The sequence below is a fragment of the Heterocephalus glaber genome, unplaced genomic scaffold, assembly GCF_053883595.1.
Source record: "Heterocephalus glaber isolate CG9 unplaced genomic scaffold, H.glaber_assembly_v1.0 deba00001504, whole genome shotgun sequence".
NCBI lineage: Eukaryota > Metazoa > Chordata > Mammalia > Rodentia > Bathyergidae > Heterocephalus > Heterocephalus glaber.
Genome location: NW_028258324.1, coordinates 48,749,798 through 48,762,392, shown reverse-complemented (window position 1 = coordinate 48,762,392; position 12,595 = coordinate 48,749,798). Strand labels below are relative to the sequence as shown.

Genomic DNA, 12,595 nt, shown 5'->3' with positions numbered 1-12,595 from the left:
ACATCTACACACATAACATAATAAAATATCTCACTTCATGTTAGGTTTCAAAAAGAGTTAATATACTTCAATAGAATCTAGCTGTCACTAATTTATCACCTACTTCTAAATGAGTAACCAGAGAGCTACATCCTGGATGTGAAATGGGCATTTTAAAGCCTTCCACCCTCTTCTCCCTTAGCAGAGAACACTTCAGAAGAAAGGACAGGAAGTTCTAGGCAGAGTCCTGAAAGTCCAGAATAAGTCAAATTTTTCTGGACCTGATTCTGTTTATAGATAAAGCAATAAGACCAGACAAGGGGAACTCATTTCTTTTTCCAGTTATAATTCCAATGACTCTACATTCAGCCTATACATGGGTGGAACATTCTCTGCTGCTTCGTTCAGTGCTGGAGTGGTTTATGAAGTGTGGTCCTGCTGAGAAGCTGGAGAATGAACTAGATGTCCTTTCAGGATGTTTCCCGGTCCTGTAATCCCATGATGTTCTTATAATGGAATTTGGCTGTCTTTATAATTAGAAATGTAGCTTGCTGGTCACACATCTGGATCAGATAAATCTGCACAAACAGCATTTCACCAGAAGCAGAAATGCCAAGCATTCAACAGCTGTGTTGTTACATCAGCCTTGCAAATAACAAGGAATATTATTTATCCATAGAAAGTAAATGAATAGGGCAGGCAAGAATAAAGGCAGGAATAAAGCAAGAGATGATGTATTTACCAAAGAAAAAAGTACATATTGGTCAGACTCCCATACTAATTTATAAAACTGATACAAGAAATAATTTCCATGTATAAAAGACCTCAAATGCCAAAACACTATTTCCTTACTTCCTGAAATTTTATAATTTCATGTCTTTGAATTATTTTTATTTTAAGTATAATAGGTTACCCTGACTTGCATCTCAACATATCGCGTGCAACTGATATCAAAGTGTCAAATGCACTCTGGGAATATCCACATCCATAGAAGAAAACAAATGTGTTTCAAGTTAACAATTTCACTCAGCCACTGTGCTGGATAATATGAAACAAGAGGAAATTATTTCCTTAAGAACAATAAAAGCTCTTCTGAGCCAATTAGGTAAGCATTAACTATCTTACACTTTAAAGCACATTTCTTAAACTAAAAGCTTAAGGCACTAATCTAATTGTTCCGAGGAATAACAAAAAGCATGACTAATGACAAATAGGTACGGATATAAAATCTGCCACTTATTACTGCCTTTACCAACACTCAGTCTTCTAATTGACAATACTGTTCACAATTTTTTTCAGCATTCAAAAATATATTCAGTATATTAGGATCTAAGGAAAAAGAACATAACATATATCAGGTCAACACTATATTTTGAAATACCTGTATGGACTAAGACCTTAAAGACCTTGTTTAAGACCTTGTTTGTTTGTTCTTTGTTTTTGAAGACAGCATCTCACTATGTAGCCCAGGCTGCCCTCAAACTTTGCAATTCACCTGCCTCAGCCTCCCAAGTACTAGGATTGCAAACATGCACCACCACACTCAGCTCGGACCTTAAGATTTTAACCTACTTAAAAAATATATATTTTGACCTACTAAACATAAAACTCACAGTAGAGAAGCTGGCAGGGAGTGATAGAGCATGAGTTTCATATGCACAATGTCCCACGTTCAATCCCCAGTATCAAGAAAGAAATTTCAAAATGGAGTCCCTGTACATATAAAGCACAAATACAGAAAATCTCAGTGCACAATGACCCCAATGTCAAAATTCCAGATCTGTGTCAATAATTCTTGCACAATGTCAAGAAAAAACAAAATAGAGATCAGAAATGAGAGAAATATCACATAAAGCAACATTATTTTTTTTGTTTTGTTTTATTTTGTGTTTTGGTACTGGGGATCCAACTCGGGTCCTTGTGCTTGCAAGGCAGGTGGCAGAACCACTGAGCTAAATCCCCAGCCCAGCATTGTATTTCTGACTAATGGAGAAAATAGTCATGATTAGGGAGATGGAGGAAGACAGAAACAAATCTCTAGATCTTGCTAGACAGGAGAATCCAGACCCTAACTCTTACTCTGCATAACTGAAAACCACTAGTAAAGATCAATGTCTCTGAACCAATCCCAAAAGGAGTAGAGGGAGAAAAGAACTGAAATGATAGATAAATCTTAGGGAAAACAGAGTTAATAAATCACAACTTTCAAGCCAGACATGGTAGTACGCCTGTAATCCCAGCACACTTTGGGCCTGAGGCAAGAGCAATGCAAGTTTGACCCCCATCTGGGCCCTGTTTCAAAGAAAAAAATTAAAAAGACTTAGGATGTAACTCAGTGCAAAGGCCCTGTGTTCAATCCCCAGTGCTGCGCCAAAAAAAACCAAAAGTTCTCTGCCCCTCCCTCCCTCTCCCTCTCCTCTCTCTCTCTCTCTCTCTCTCTCTCTCTCTCTCTCTATATATATATATATATATATCAGTTTTTAGGCTAACATGATACCCTGGTGGTCAATCAACTTTCAAAAAAGCATTAACTATTTCTAAATACTGAGAAACAACTGAAGCAGCTGAAGTTCTTAACTCATGTAAATTCCCAAGTAAGTTATCATCAGGAAAACGAGTTAGGTTCTTCAGAGAACCTAACAGCTGGATTCAGGGAATTTAAATTGTGCAAAGACTTTATGTGTAACTGATGAGGAACCTTACTAAACAGAAACAGGGGAGTCAGTCTATGCCCTCTCTGGGGATCAACAAGTTTTCACTAAGCAAATATCAACCCTGAAAGCATAGCAGGCCTGGAAGTGTCCCACCATCAAATTACAGCTGAGCACCGGGCCTCCTGGTTCATCCTCAAGTCCAACTCCAGATGAACAGTTTCCATCCCTTCAAGGTACTGCCAAAAATTCTAAGACTCCAAAGGATCCTTCAACCTGAAGAGAGAAATGGTAACAACTAAACCACACTGAATTTTAAATCAATTCATGAAATACCCAGTTTCCCACAAAAGCCTTGGAAGGCAATCAGTGAAACTGGAAGCAGCCCCCTTTTTATTACAGTAATTCTTCCAGGTAAATGAACATCATTAGCAACTAGGACTAGGAGTGCAGGATGAAAAGTTTATAAAATATATTCCATTTCTTGTTTTTAGTTGTTCATTGCTATTTTCTTCATTTTAACAAAGTTCAGCTTTATATATTTTTAAAAGAATAATAAGAAGCCTATTTAATCATTTTTTTCTCTTTCTCCACCCTCTATTATTTTTGAATCATTCTTTTGTTTTAGGACCCGGTTTGTGGTTGCAGAGTTGAAACCAAGCATTTGAGATTCTGTAAGGCCACGTAGACAGGATTTCAGTTACCAGGGTTGCCAACTCAAGAGCCAGGCCAATGGGCTTTTTTTTTTTTTAAAGAAATACACTTTCTGGTTCCATGCTTTTCATTTCCAGGAACAATACTTCTCTCATGACAAGCAGAGGCTCGCAAAATAAGGAGAAGCACTTAGCAGAAATCAGCCTTGCTTTCTCTACACCCAGCACCTAGATTTTAAAAACTGCTCCAGATCCTGTCTTTATTAGAAATCTGATTTCATCATCTTTAAAGGGCACTGGCAATTTCCCAGATTATAGCTATCCAGGAATTATTTTATCATTTTCACAAATTCCAGAGTACAAAGAACTGAGTGCTAAAGAAAGACTTCAACCACAAACAACACAACAAGAATCTCAATACCTCTGCCTTGCTGATAAAAAATGTCTTGACCAGCAAAATTTGTTCCAATATCTGAAGTCTTTTGCATTAATATCTGCCCATTCACTTGTCAGTTTATTCTTATTGGTCTTTCCGATTAAACTACCAAGAGCTCTTGAGGTCCCAAAAGAATCTCACCAGGGAATTCCCAGATTTGGGAGAGGCCTAACAGACCTGAGGACCACACAGGCTTATGCAACTAGATATAGATTTATTCCTTTTCTCCAATCAGCACAAGATGGAAGATACTAAAGCCCTAGCTCAGATTCTAACTGTGGAGTTTAGCAGCATTACTTGTACAATATTTGTATGAATCCATGAATTTACATTCTTAAGGTCATGTCTTCTAAATGCTGGTGAGATACTGATTATATGTTCATACCTAAAGCCAGATACCATTCGAATCAACCACTACAGACCAATCTCCATCAAAGGCCTACAACACAATTTCCACAAGGTGTGAGTTACTACCTACCCTGAAGATTAACCAAACAAACAAAAAAAAACAAATCAGTGTGTTCTTTATCAACCATATCAAAATGTCAACAGTCAAGTAAATACATTCCCATAAGAATCACGTGACTGTCACCACCAGGAAAAGGATTTCCTTTAAAAAGCTGTCTGGGGTAGGAATTTTCAAAACTTTTATCTGCACTTTCCCTCTCGTTTCAGAATTGCCCCTCAAAATAATAAGCACAAGAAAGATCCCCTGGGCAGCAGCAAGCAAAAAAACTATCATTAAGGCCAGAAGTTTTCAGGGCTGACTCCTTTCAGCCAAGACCAAAGTTTTCATCTTTGGCAACCCATATTTCTACATATTTAGACCTCAACTAGCTAAATGCTCCTTTTGAAGATGCTAGGATGAAAAGACAAGGTAGACTTTTTCCGCAAGCTGAAATCTAACACTTCCAAAGGAAGGAGAAGGAATGCACTCCACACACCCTGGTGTAATGGTCAAGTGGCTCCTCCCACCATCTTCTGATGCAGAGATCTATCTTCCACTGGAGCTGGAGATCTGCACTCATTCCCCAGCACCCCAAGCCTCCATTCACACAAGCATATTCTAAAACATCTATTTTCACATATTTCCAAATTGAAGGGAGGATACATTTTAAGAATGGGTACAAAATGTCACCTCAACTTGAACAACAAGTTCTTTTTACTAGAAGGAGTTCAGAGAGAAAGAACTTAAAATACAAACTCTAATTTGGATGTTTACCCAAAATATATAATTAGACACATTCCAGTTTTCTGTGTGTTTTATTTTGGTTACTCTTTTTGGTTTGAGGCATCATTCTACTTCAAAGCCAAAAATACAAAGTTTTTAAGGTGAATTTAATGCCAGTTGCCGAAATCTTGTTGCAGTCCATCTTTGTGAACCTAAATTACTAGGCAACTTAAAAGTATTCAAGTTTGCTTCTTTGAGGGGAAAAAAGCCAAATATTTCTATAATGAGAGCCTTTCTACATGAGATCACAAAAAAGAATTCATTAATTTTCTCTCAGAAAACCACACTGGAGGCCAAAATCTTTGTTAAGCGAAGGGACAGAGCATTCATCAATTAAGTGTAGTAATGTTCTGAGGCTTTGTTTATAAGTCCAACATAAATCGCCATCTGTTAACTTGGACTAGAAAGCTTTAATTGATATTTATGTAGTTTAGAATAAAGCAAAGGAAGAGGCCTGTATGGAAACACCACTCCATAATGATTTTCACACCTCTGGATGCATGCAATTCTATTCTAACTGAATAATGTCATAGTGAAGGGTTGCTTCCCAAGCCCTTTCATTATCTAAACATTAGTTTCTCATGTCAAAAATATATTTACATATTCTGTAACAAGTTCCTAATTTGCTAATTTTTCAAACTACAGAAAAATTCAGACTATTTCTAAAAGGTAAATAAGCTGCAATTTCACCTGTGCACAAATTTTTAAATGCTTCAGACATCTTAAAATTATATTCAACTTATAGCAAATATATTGTTTTTTACCAATCTGTCCTCATCTACTTAAATAACTCTCCAGTTATTCTTAATGGAAAAAGTACTTCCAGAACTACTTCAGAAAGTGGCAAGAATGATGCGATAGGAGTCTTTGAAGTGGGAGGGAATATTTTGAGAAAGATCAATATAAATGTGGTTTTACAGTCATAAGTTTATTCATTTAAACATTCACAGTATTTTTCAATCATATCTTGTATAAATATTTGTGTTTACTGGGCCACAATGTAAAATATGTTTCTCATTGTGTGTCTCAGTCAAAACTATGTGGAAAAATGGTGCTCTGAAAAGTCTAGCTCTGGGTATTCCAATTTGGGCTCAGTATAAAAACGAGAGATATCCAAAAAGTAAACTGATTCCTTCTCAAAGTTGAAGACTCCTAGCCAATGCATACTCACAGAGGTCAAGAGCTGAAGAAAACCTTAGTGACAAGCTGGTCCAATTCTTGCATTTCATTAACGATGAAAATGAAGATACCTAAAACCAAACTGATAGTTGAGGAAAAAAACAGAACTGAAATACCATGACTCTAGCACAAGATGACCTCCTTAAAAGTGTTAAGAAGTTGTCTAGGAGATCCTGGCATTTGCTGAAACAATCTGATAGCCTCTCTGGATCCTAGCAGTTAAAACTTCTTTCACATAAAGTGACAAGCATCATACATATATTTGCATAGCCTGATTCATAACTTAAATGCATAAAAAGATAATGGGAGCTACATTATTGATAGAGCTCAGGACTTCAAACATGATAGAAAAACCATTAAGGAAAAACTAAAACAAATAATTTATAAAAATTGTAATACATTTATTATCATTATAAATTAAAATTCATAATGTAACTGATTCAACCACAAATTAAATAGCTTCTTCATTAAGGAAAAACTAGAACTTTCTAAGTTTTAGAAGACACAGGACAAGGAAAAAACCTTCACAAAATAAGTATTAGATAACCATTAATTTAAATGAAGAAATTCCACATTTAGATGATTTATACAAAACTTAAAAGTCTCTGAAATCAAAATATCCCTTGCCATGTTTTCCCCTATAAAGAGAAGTAACCTCTAATCTTTAAGTATCAGCAGCAAAGTACAACAGAAGTGTTAATAAGAACTGTGCATACAATTGGCTACTAGTCCAATCTCCACTTTCATTACTTTTCACCCCTTTTAGAAGAACAAAATGCCTCCTCATAGCAAACCACTCAGGAAACACAACTAATTTCCAAGAAAACCCAACAAGAAACATTTAAAATTCTTGTTATTTCATGTTCTTAAGTCACTGTTAAGTTTGGAGGCCTTTCTGTCCTGTATTTCTTTTAGGCTGAAGACACAGGATAATTATCATGATTTAGGGCAATCTTTCTTCCTCTTAATTCACTTGGAAAGAAGAAAACACAAGTTTCCCAAATATGGGGAAGGGTAGAGAAGTGATGGAACCTTCAATTTTCCAAATGCTCTATTAAAATTAAGAAGTTCATATAGTTTTGACTGGATCACATTAAAACTCTATAACTCTATACACACAGAGTCACACAAACCTTCAAGATGCAAGGCAAGAAACTTTTGTTATTGGAAGCAAATTGGTAGAACAGGGTGAACAGTTTGACACTGGATGACAACATCAATTATGCCAGATGTAGTTCTGCAATATGCTAACTGCAAGTCCCCAACCGGCAATCAATCATGTGACTGTGGCCACTAATGGGCTCCATGCCTGCCAAGTTACACGTGACTGATAGTTGTGAAATAGCTTCCTTCCCATGTGTCTCAAAACAGACTTAAATTATCTTATTTTTTTCAGCCCTTTATAGCATAATGGACACTATAAAATAGCAAACTAAGATATCTGCAATTGCCATGCAATTATGCTCATGGCCACAAGACAAGATTCTACAGTACAAACAACTAACTTTGCTGATTCTAGAACAAGTTACTGACATGCAAGCAAAAGCCTGAAGTAACAGATTGCTATGAAACAGAACTAATCTGATGTCTTTAAGTAAGGTTCTTTGAGCCAATTGTTCCTTTTTAAAAAGTTCCTGGATCAGTTGTCATTTCATGGCCTTGGTCCACATCTGTTCTCTCTCTGAACATGGGTGGGGCTGATCTGATATTTCTGGGTACATACATACATAAAATGGTTGCTTTCTAAGTTATAAAATCCACAGAATGTGTAAATAAAGAAGTAGGTCTAAATGTTGGAATTTTGGAACCACTACCATCTGTGAAGACCGACACTTCAGAGGGGGTCACGATAGTCACAGGCCATGGTTTGGCATCAGTGCAGTATCAACTGCATAAAGACCTTCCTCAGTGCAGAGGCACCCTTTCAATTAAGTGACTGGAAAAAATGAGGTCTAACAGATGTCAATTCATTTGCAGACGAGTGTATGTGAATCCATTTTTTTTTTTGCAAGACCATAATCAAAGTTTTCCTTCAGTAACTACCCTGTAATATAGCCCTTGCTTGAAGATACAGCTCAACATTCTCCAACATTCGTGACAGAAGAGCTAGCTTCCAAAAAGAACACAGTTTAAGGTTATATGGTAAGGGAAGGAATGGGGGGGGGGGGGAGACACACACATAAGAAAAGTGATTTTATTTTTCTATATAAAATAATGAGAGGTTCTCAGTAAACTTACACTACAGTATCATTCACAAACTACAAGGTAGGGTCAGATCAATGGAAAAGGTCACCATGGAGTATACATGCATGAGATTAATTCTTCATAAATGCCTTTAAGTAATGCTGACCTTCTCCTTAAATCATTGTTAAATATGTAAATTCAAAGTTCATTGGCAATGAACCTCACTCATCAAATAGGGAAACCATCACCACAGCTACCTTTCATTCCAAAAGTAAATCATAATTCTCTTTCCAAGAAATCAAATCACTTTCTAGTGATATGTGGTTTCCCATTCCAAAGGTAGTTTTGCCAAGTAGAGAAGTCAAAAGTCTACAACAACTAAATGATTTACCCACCTTCAAAGGAAGTTGGTACAGCAGGCAGGAACAAGGTATATTTTTGCCTTAATATCCCAAGTCCACTTTCACACCCCGTCTCCGCTCTGTGTCCTAACTTTGCTATACAGTCCTTGAGAATTACAAACAGAACTGTGCAAACAGGACCTATTGCAAATACTTCACTGCTGTGCTAATTCCCAGTGTTTGAAGGAAACCTTCTCTCCATACAAACCTTTCAAAGCAAACTTCCAGACCTAGTGTTTAACACAGTAGCTGAGTAACAGCACCTGGCTAGAGTACTTCAATTCCCTCCCTTCAGTGCTAATGATAACAGTTCAATCCCATAAACAAAGAAAATGTCTGTTCTAGTAATGCTAAATCAGAGGACTGTAGACATGTTTAATTATGTCTGCTGAATGGCTAAGATCCAAACCTGCCACCTTCTGGAGACTTTTGCCTGCCTGCATTTCAGAGCCCCACCAAGGCTGATGGAAACAACCACTATGGGCCCTTTCATCAACATAAAGAAAAGATTAAGATAATTAGACTTAAGTGCCTCCTAAAGGCTCAGATGAAAGCACATTACAGGAGACACCACTACCATAGTTTAAGTGGTTTAATTTGAAATAAAAACCTGACTTCATTATCACTGAGCTTCTTGATTCATTTTCCTAGACAGGCGCTCTGTCAACACTCCATGGAGGCAGACTGTGGGAGGAAGATGAAGAGCTAAGCACTTGATTCACAAGGGCCGCTTCTGGCCCACAAATTCATTTTACTCTCAAATCATCACTCCTTGATGCTAAGCTTGACCAAGAAGCTGGACTCTATAAAATAAGAACCACTCCACAAAGCTGAAAAGGATAAGGGCACGTCAAAGCAATTTTTGCTTAGCTACAAAGGAAATAATGAGAGGATGCCTCCAGATGTGTTAGGGTGGTGATCTCTTAAGTTGTGATCAAACTGGATTTTGTGGGAAAGTATTATAGTTTCAAACATTCAATTATCTGATTTGTAAACCTGTCTTCACCCTCATTAATATCACTACTATTTAATGGCATGATCATTGACGGTCTTAATGAAGTCAAGATACTGACTGTTACAAAATGTCAAGATGTTGTCATTACCCCAGGAAAATGCACTCCAGAAATTCTCCCAGGTCGTACAGACTCTACAACCCCTCTGTCCAATTTCAATTAATTAAAACTAATAAAATCTTAAATTCCCTTAAAAGCCCTACAATATGCCTCAAAATCTTTACAAAATGCTCATCACCTTTGCTAGTTAGTAACTGCTTTGTTCTTTTCCACCTGTGGCAATTGGTGCAAAGGTAAGATCCATTAGCCAAAATGGGCCAAGCCTCACCACTTTTCACAAAGTATGCTCTTCACCTAGAATGAATCAAAATTAACTGATTTTTCTTATTACTTATTATAAATAAAAATGTTAGTGAGTCAATTGATTCAACGTACATATAAAGTCACACATAACTCTAGGTTTTCCAAGTTAGGCTAAATTCATAACATTAAGGTACATAAATATACTTAAAGATACAGGAGTCCATAAATTGATTTACTTACTCTATAAAATCTTAAGAATTCCACTTAATAACCACCTGTAATTAGCAGATACACTGCTAAAGTGGAAATTTAAATGAATATCAACTTACCCAAAACTCCAAATCAGTAGTCTGAATTAACGATTGAGGATGCTTAAGTTACACTACACAGTATTCAACCTGTTTAAAACAGCTAAAAAATGTAATAATTAGAGACATATAAACCTGAACACCATCATTCTCCTACACAATAGTAGGAAAAAATACTACAAGCCACAGCAACTATGCATCAGTTTCACAGTCAGTAGCCAGTGATACAATTCTGCTATTGCCCTCTTCTCAGTCACCACGGGAAATGGAATTTATGATTATCCCAAACAACTGCATGCCCAAAGGAGTGTTCATTCTTTCATGTGACTTGGTTTTGGATTTTGTTTGTCTCTTTCTTCACCAATTCCTCAGGAAAAAAGAAACCCACAGGGTAGATTAGCTAACACACTCCAGAAATAGCCAAGGGTCTTGTTTTGATATCATAATTGTTGAGCCCAAGATGTGCCCTTTTTTGAAAAAATAAAAAGCTATCAAGAGGTTGTACTCTACTGATGGATCTCAGCTAAGCACTAGAATATCTAAAATTACACAAATACGGTAAATACAGTGACCTCTAACTCCATTCTTATAAAAAAGAAAGCCAAGGGCTGGGGATCTAGTTCAGTGGTTTCGGTGCCTGCTACGCAAGCACAAAGACCAGAGTTCAATTCCCAGTACCAAAAAAAAAAATGAAAATCAAAATATTCTAATAATAGTCTGAGAAAATGTTTGTAGGAAGAAATTTTAACATTCATACAAATTCAAAAGTGCAGAAGATATACACCTACAGATTTTTAACTAGAAGTTAGCCAGTTCTGAACAATATTATCCCCTGGAAAGAAAAAGGGGAGGGCAGAACTTGATCTGAATTGTTGCCTCATGTCCCCATTTGCTGAGATACCCTTAAGAAAGCCATTAGTGCGCTTAGACTAGCTTTTCTCACCTGTAACCTGGGACAGTACCCACTTTGCTGACTTCACAGTCACTGTTAGAGTGATGCAATAGGGACTACAGTACATAGAAAATTGCTTCATAAATAAATATTATTTAAATATAAGACATCAGCTTGCAAACTATTTTAGTAGTCCTAAAAATGGTTTCTAGCCATTCCTCCTCTACTTAGAATCAGAAAGGCAAAAAAAAAAAAAAACCAACTAAATGAAGTGGACCAAATGGAACTGTCAGCAAGATACCATTAACTCTCTCCTAGAGATGATGAAGTAAGAGCTGCCTAGGCCGGACGTATTCGAGGTACACTGAAAAGTCAAAGACTGTATGAAAAGTAAGAGTGGAGCAAGTTCGGAAAAGGAAGCAAGAAAGCCAATCAGCCCAAGGCATGCAACAATAACTTGTTGAATTCAATAATTTTGGAAGATCTCAACCTTTGTTTTACTAGAAATATCTACTCACTCTAGTCACATAAAAGCTAGCAAACATTTTACAGAACAATTTGCGTAGCAAAGTAAAAATGAGCAAACACCCAAGAACCTCTGATTTGATCTCATGAAGATATTTAAAACTCTACTTCCAAAGAAGTCACCAACAGCAAGGATATCTCCTGAGTCTTAAATGACCTTCCTCTTCCCCATGATCCTCTCCCAACTCCAGCAAAGCAATAAATGCAGAAACCAACTGGCCAAGCTAGCATATATCTCACTAGGCAGGTACCAGGTCAAGGTAAGAGACCTTCTCCCCCAAAAGTCTGAGGTTGACCCAACTAACTACAGGAGAACGTGTAACACAGGAAATAATTACAAAGGAAAAATTATATTCGGGGCTATTATGTTCTTTCCTATCCCACACAACTTGACTGAAGACTACTAACATCTGGGAACAAACCCTGACTCCATAACTTACTAGGATTAACCTTAGGCAAGGTTTCTTCTCAGTGCCTCAGTTTCTTCATTCACAAAATCAAGATGATAAAAGAACCACCCCCAAACAAGCTGTAAAGAGTGAACAAAGAAATGCATGTGAAACACTTGCAGCAGTCTCTGGCACACTGGGAGCAGTCTGGGATTGTTATCATGATTAAATTTCTCTACAAAACATTTTTATTCTCATTATAAATTAGTACCCAAAAAACATTCTGGCCCAGAGTTGATCAGCAATTCTGAAGGAAGCAACTACATATTAACTTTAGCAAAATGTCTAAGCAATCAGAGGGGACAAGTACTGAGAGTCTAGAGGAGGTGCTCACTTCTTATTTTCTACTTTCCTGTGCATCTTAGTTCAGCGTCACATCCCACAGTATCAT

General features: G+C 36.9%; 1 protein-coding gene across 6 annotated transcripts in view; it reads right to left on the bottom strand.

Annotated features, from left to right (window-relative positions):
- Positions 1-12,595, bottom strand: part of Fndc3b (fibronectin type III domain containing 3B) — a 335,425-nt gene that overhangs the window by 300,367 nt on the left and 22,463 nt on the right. Inside the window, exon 1 of one of the 6 annotated variants that reach the window (XM_021254200.2) lies at positions 2,787-2,906. The exons of the other annotated variants lie outside the window; for them this stretch is intronic. The gene's annotated coding sequence lies outside the window, so the exon portion shown is untranslated. Of the gene's footprint in view, positions 1-2,786; positions 2,907-12,595 lie in introns of those variants that run through there. 6 annotated transcript variants of the gene reach the window in all.